The sequence below is a fragment of the Engraulis encrasicolus genome, unplaced genomic scaffold (assembly GCF_034702125.1).
Source record: "Engraulis encrasicolus isolate BLACKSEA-1 unplaced genomic scaffold, IST_EnEncr_1.0 scaffold_26_np1212, whole genome shotgun sequence".
NCBI lineage: Eukaryota > Metazoa > Chordata > Actinopteri > Clupeiformes > Engraulidae > Engraulis > Engraulis encrasicolus.
This window is the reverse complement of record NW_026945555.1, coordinates 749,202-755,549: the sequence shown is the minus strand read 5'-3', so window position 1 is coordinate 755,549 and position 6,348 is coordinate 749,202.

Sequence of the window (6,348 nt, the reverse complement as noted above, 5' to 3'; positions counted from 1 at the left end):
GTATCGGAGTGAGGTAATGAAATGCGAAAATCCTTTCCCCCCAAAATATTGTTTTACAAGTAAAACTGTTGTTGGCAGCTGAGTTAGTCGAGGTAAGATGGCAGCGCTGTTCCCTGATTTCTGCCTACAGTTTAGAATGCCAACTTCACTGTTTTCTCCACGGAGGCGGGGATTCGGCAAGTCGAAGCAATGGGTGCGCGCGAGGACGCTAGGTTAGAAAGTTAAGGGGCGGGGTTGTCCGGCCAAAGTCCGGACAGCTGGTCACCCACTCGGCTGATGACTTCTCATTATTCTTTACATGGATCAATATGAGAGCATGTGTATACAAACAGTCGAAAATGATACATTCTTGAATCAATATTTATACACATTTGATTATACCTTCATGGACAAGTATTAAAACTCACAAGTAGCTCATTCAGGCCGACTGAGAACCGTGCCGGTGCCCGTTCCAGCACCTAATCGCGAACCGGACGCTTTTTAGTGTTTGCGAGATTTTAGCGTTTGCGAATCAGAAAATTGGTTCTTAATGCGAACCACAAAATACTAGATTTTTCTCAGCAAACCGTGACGACAGCGTGGCCGTCAGCAAGTCCATCTGGGTAACACAGTCACGTGCGGAAAAAGTTCAGAGCCCGGTATGAACACGGGCAGTTCGCAGATAAGCACTTCAGTGCCAAACGCAACTGGCGCGGACACTGGCACAGGCTCCGTTCTGGTCGGCCTGAAAGCCCTAAAGGAGACATGTGATTATCACTGTAATTTCATGAACAAGTAACAATAGGACATGATATCATTTTTCCCTGCATGTTTACTAAGGCCTCTTCTATACAAAACATGTGCATGGAGGAAGCATGTGTGTCCAGCTGAGAATATCTGTGTGTGTGTGTGTGTGTGTGTGTGTGTGTGTGTGTGTGTGTGTGTGTGTGTGTGTGTGTGTGTGTGTGTGTGTGTGTGTGTGAAGCTGAAAATTTTATTAGTGTGTGTGTGTGTGTGTGTGTGTGTGTGTGTGTGTGTGTGTGTGTGTGTGTGTGTGTGTGTGTGTGTGTGTGTGTGTGTGTAACGCATATAGTAGACACCTGAAATCACTGGAAGCCTTCCATCAAAGACATCTACGGAGAATCCTCAGGATAACCTGGGAGGATTACCAAACAAATACCAGTGTCCTGGAGGAGGCTGGCATCCCTACCATCACAGCCATCATTGCACAACGCCAACTTAGATGGACTGGCCATGTCATTCGAATGCAAGACTCTCGACTACCCCAACAAGTCCTGTACTCACAGCTTCTCCAAGGGAAACGTGCCCCAGGAGGTCAAAAGAAAAGGTACAAAGACAACATCAAGGACAACATCAGGAAGTGCCATATACCCCTTAACACCCGGGAGACTACAGTGAGGAACAGACCTGCCTGGAGAGAAGTGGTTCGAGAGGGGGCTGCAAAATACAATCTCCACACTGCTGCAGAGCAGAAGCCCAAACGCAAGAAAGAGATCACCTCCACCAATAAGGTTCTACCAAAACCCATAACTATCCCTGCCCACTCATGCCCACTAGTGGTGTGGATCGCCAATGCTCTCACGATTCAATCCAATTACGATCCGGAGGATAACGATTCGATTCGATTCGATCCGATCCGATCCAACGATGCATTGCGATGCGCAGGGACGGAGCACAGTTTGTGACGGGGGTTATGTCGAGGTCCTCTACTCATAGGCTATGTTTGATGTTATAAACGTTTAGCCTAATTGTCTGTTATTGTTCACAACATTCGCACCCCACTAGGGCTGAGCTCAAACATATATCATATTATTATAATGTGTAATTAAAGAAAAAGAAAGAGGCGACTGTGTAGCCTCAACACAATACAACCGCAGCCAACAATGATTCGTTTGTCAACCACCTTATCCGACCTCAATGCCCTCCTCCCATAGATTAGGCTACTAACACGTTCTATGCCTTCCCCATATCCAAGAGAACTGTCACGACCAAGACGCGCGGCCCCATCCTTGTCCGAAACACATTCATACAACACATAAACTGAAAGCCTTCTCGTCGGTAGGCTAGATGGTTCCGCTTTGACAAGGGTGAAACTTGGGGAGACATGTGGAAACGGCCGGGTATCACTGCGTTATTGGCTATTCAATTAATGTGATGAAGGATGGTCAAACTTTAGATGCTGCATGCCACGAAAGGGGCAATTTTTTTCCGGGAGCAGCTATGTTTAGGGCTCGGGAGGGAGGGACTGAACAGTTGTCAACGAACTTACTTGACTTTTTCCTGAAATCGGTAACCTACTGTAGGCGATATTAGGGGTCGACCGATACAGGTTTTTTAATGGCCGATGCGATACCGATATTTTTTCCATCACCCTTGGCCGATACCCGATTTCCGATACCCGATACACCGATGCCGACATTGTTAAAAAGTGTTAAAAATGACAAAAATCAGTACTGTATCATTTTTTAAAAAAAATCCTATCCCATCACCTTTTCATTACACCATAACATGAATAACAGGAAAATAACTGTCATGTACAAAGCACACTGAGCAACTAGTTTTTCAACTTTTTCATTATAGCCTCCTAAAAAGTACATAAGGCATTAAAAATTCAAAGGACTGTGGCTTGACAGTGGTACAATAGCATAGAGCTTGCCTGTAAATTTGAAAAATGTTGGGGATGACCCCAAGATTATTATGGGTTTAAATAATGCCTATTTTTTCACCTGTACAAATCAAATCAACTAACAAACAAAAGCCCAGAATAACAAACCAAAGAAATGCAAACAAAACACATAGACAAGTAAAACGGTCCGTGTACCATTCGTTCTTTTGTTTTTCGATTCAGAACCAAATAACAAAAAACGAAAAAACGGCTGGTTATTTCATTATTTCGTTTTAGTGATAAACAAAAAAACAAATTTTGATCTGTATTTCCACATTTTATTTTCTACTTCATTTCAAAATAACGCCAATGAAAAAAAGGTTGACGTGCTATTTTTATTTTTTGATATTTTGATCTCTCGGCCGTATGTGCCCCGGAAGTTATAGCCTACAAGCCGACCTCGATTAAATAGGTTAAAAGCATAACTAAATCCATACTGGATGTTGTCAGAAGAGGTGTTTTGAAACATATATGTGAAATTCACAGCCTAAAACAAATCCAAACGGCAATGTTTTTATGAAAATGTATCAGTTGAAAGCTTTCATGTCCGTCTTCATGGCCTGACGCGCCTTGCCTGCATGGACGGGCGCCCTCTGTCCATGGTGCTGAAGTCGCGGCACCAAAGATTATTTTAATTCTAACGTCTCTGGCGGCACTACTCTTATGTGAGAAGCACGTTACAGTTTCATGAGTGAATACGTACAGACAGTCTACAAAAGACCAAACAATACAACCAAACAATAGGCCTACTGTTGTACCCTTTGCCGACATAAGGCTCTCACATGCACATCACAAAACAATAATCCACGCGGCGGGACTATTTTGATTATATTTTTTCCAAAAAAATTCAAAATGACACAAAAATCAGTCATTTGCATTGTCCGTAATTATACCAAACTAAAACAAAAGTATACACGTAGAAGATAGTCCACGTTACAAAACTTCAACAAAAATGCGAGCCATATCACAAATGAAGACCATCCAAAATGCTGGTTTACAGTAAAAAAAAAAAAAAATTGAGGCAATTACCACAAAATCAATAGCTTCAGTTTTTACACTGGAAAATGAAATATGAGCTAAAACTTCACCCCCTATCATCAGTACAGTAGGTTACATTTCTGAGTAGCTCTAGGTGCATCATTCTCTGGCATTTGCAGCTGGTGCAGCCCTTATTGCACTGCGAGCTGTCCACGTGTGTGGTGCTAGGTGAAATGTGCACTGGCAGCACTCCTCGTTGAGTTTGGGAGATGTCTTTAGTGGGAGTATTTGAATGTGTAAAAAAAAAAAAAACACGTTGAACACAGTGGCAATGGCCATTTTCAGTAAACTTGGGGAAGTATAGCCTTGCGCCCTACTATTTGTAAGCCTATGCGTCTTGTTTCACCTTCGTACTTGCATCAGCACATTACACTTGCCAAAATAACGTTGATGTGGTGCTGACATTTTACTGAAGCCTAATATCTCGACCAAATCGGGAGTAAATTGAATTAAATTAAAGTCTCTCAACGTGGCTTGCCATTCCATGAGGGATAAGGAGAATGCAGCTCACACACGCGGTGCGTTCCTTTGATAGATGCCTGTGTTAAGTAGTGCGCACGCATTGTGTAGGTTTAGACAACTGATAAACATATCCAGGTCAAAATTACTAACAGGAAAAGAGGGACAATGACAAAGGGAATGAATTCGCCAGGAACACAGATTTTATTTGGCAAACTAGAGACTTTCTAGGGTTCATGACAAAATAATGCTTGGCATTAGATCTGATGGCTAGTGGGGAAAACGTCAGAGGGCAATTCTTTCCGAGAGTCAACAACAACAACACAATATCAAAATGTCATGGTGGACGCGACCACCTGCCACCAAAAGTCAGCTCCTTTCGGTTCCTAGAAAACAGATGCCTTAAAAAATAATCCAGATAGGCTACCATTCGGCTACTAGGCCTAGCCTATAGGCTATCTCCACATTGTTCCAAGACAGCTTCACTGATAAGCCTATCTAGGCTAATAGCTGTAGTAAGCCCACAAGACACCAAAACAGTGTTCGGTGGTCGTTGTCTATTACAAAACTGTTAATAAAACCGGTGGTCTTCGGGTAGGTAAAACTATGTCAGTCGTGCGCGCTGTCAAATGAGAGCCACGAGAAGCGCGGTGGGGCGCAACATCGTCCTGTGTTTCGCATCATCGCCAACGGCAGAGGCAAACACTAGTACTTCCGGGGCACATAAGGCTGAGAGATGAAAATATCAAAAATTAAAAGTAGCACGTCGGCTTTTTTTCATTGGCGTTGTTTTGAAATAAAGTACAAAATACATTTTGGAAATTCAGATCGAAATTTGTTTTTTCGTTTGTCACTAAAAGGAAATAATGAAATAATAAGCTGTTTTTTTGTTGTTGTTGTTATTTGGTTCTGAATCGAAATGAAAAAGAACGAATGGTACACGGACCTAAAACCATGTTCTTATTTTCATATTATAAAATACATTGCAAATAATCCCACCAGTAAAAACACCCCTGTTCAAAATGGTTTGGTCCGCCAAACGGCGGACACCCCTCTATTTTACACAGATTGGAACATTCACTTGTTGCTGAACAAGGAAGTGGCAGCATGCCGGTGACCTGGTCAGTGAAATGTTACAGAACTGTTTTACACAGTATTTCTAACCAAATAAACTTCTATGAATTGAAATAGCCAGTTTGCAAGTGATGTTTGTTACTCATTGGAGATCGCTAAACAGATGGAAGTTGATAAATGAATGACGCTACGAAATGCGCGTTTTGAATCGCGGTGGAAATGTACACTGAAACATGCTGGAAGGCACTCGTTACAACGCTACACTAGGTAAGGGTTATGGCAACTGGGGGTGATAAATGACCGAACAATGAACCAGGGAAATAAAAACAGTAGGCTAGTTAACCAACGCTGGTTGGTTAAATGCTACAGAAATGGTTTACAATATTTTAATTTAGCCAGTTTGCAAGTGGTGTTTGCTACCTATTAGATGTCGCTAAAACAGATTGAAGTTGATGAATGAATGACGGTATGAAATGCGCATTTTGAAAGGCTGTGGAAATTAGACACTGAAACATGCCGCTAGACAGTTAGAACGGTAGGTAAAAGATGGCGAATGGTGGTGAATATTGACTGGACAATGAACCAGGGAATTAAAATCAGTACAGAAAATGGATGGAGCTGAAACATTCTCCCTTTAGGCCTATTACATGCACATGCCATGTCATTCAGTGTCCACATTAAAATATTATGCGTCTGAAAGTCTAAAACTTTGTGGCAGCCTGCAAGGCTGTTTACTGTACTCAATGAGAGGGGGAGGGGTGACGCAGCAGCGTGCATTGCGGGTCTGCCAGCAACACAGAGCTGCCCGTCTGTAGTCAAAATCTCGGGGTGGGCGTATCGGCCAAAACCGCTTGCGTATCGGCCGATACCGATATATCGGTCGATCCTTAGACGATATAGGCCTACACACTAGCCCAGAATATGTATCTGCTGAATAGCCACTGCGCAGGGCAAACCACCACTTGAGGAGGTCTGTTTTGATTGCTTTCTTCACATCACGGATCAGAGGTGGGTCTCCAATGGTGTCCGACATACTCTGGAGGAGTTGGGCATACACCGGTGCGACGAGGCTGACTGTTGGGGTGCTCTCCTCGGACATACAGACAGTGGCA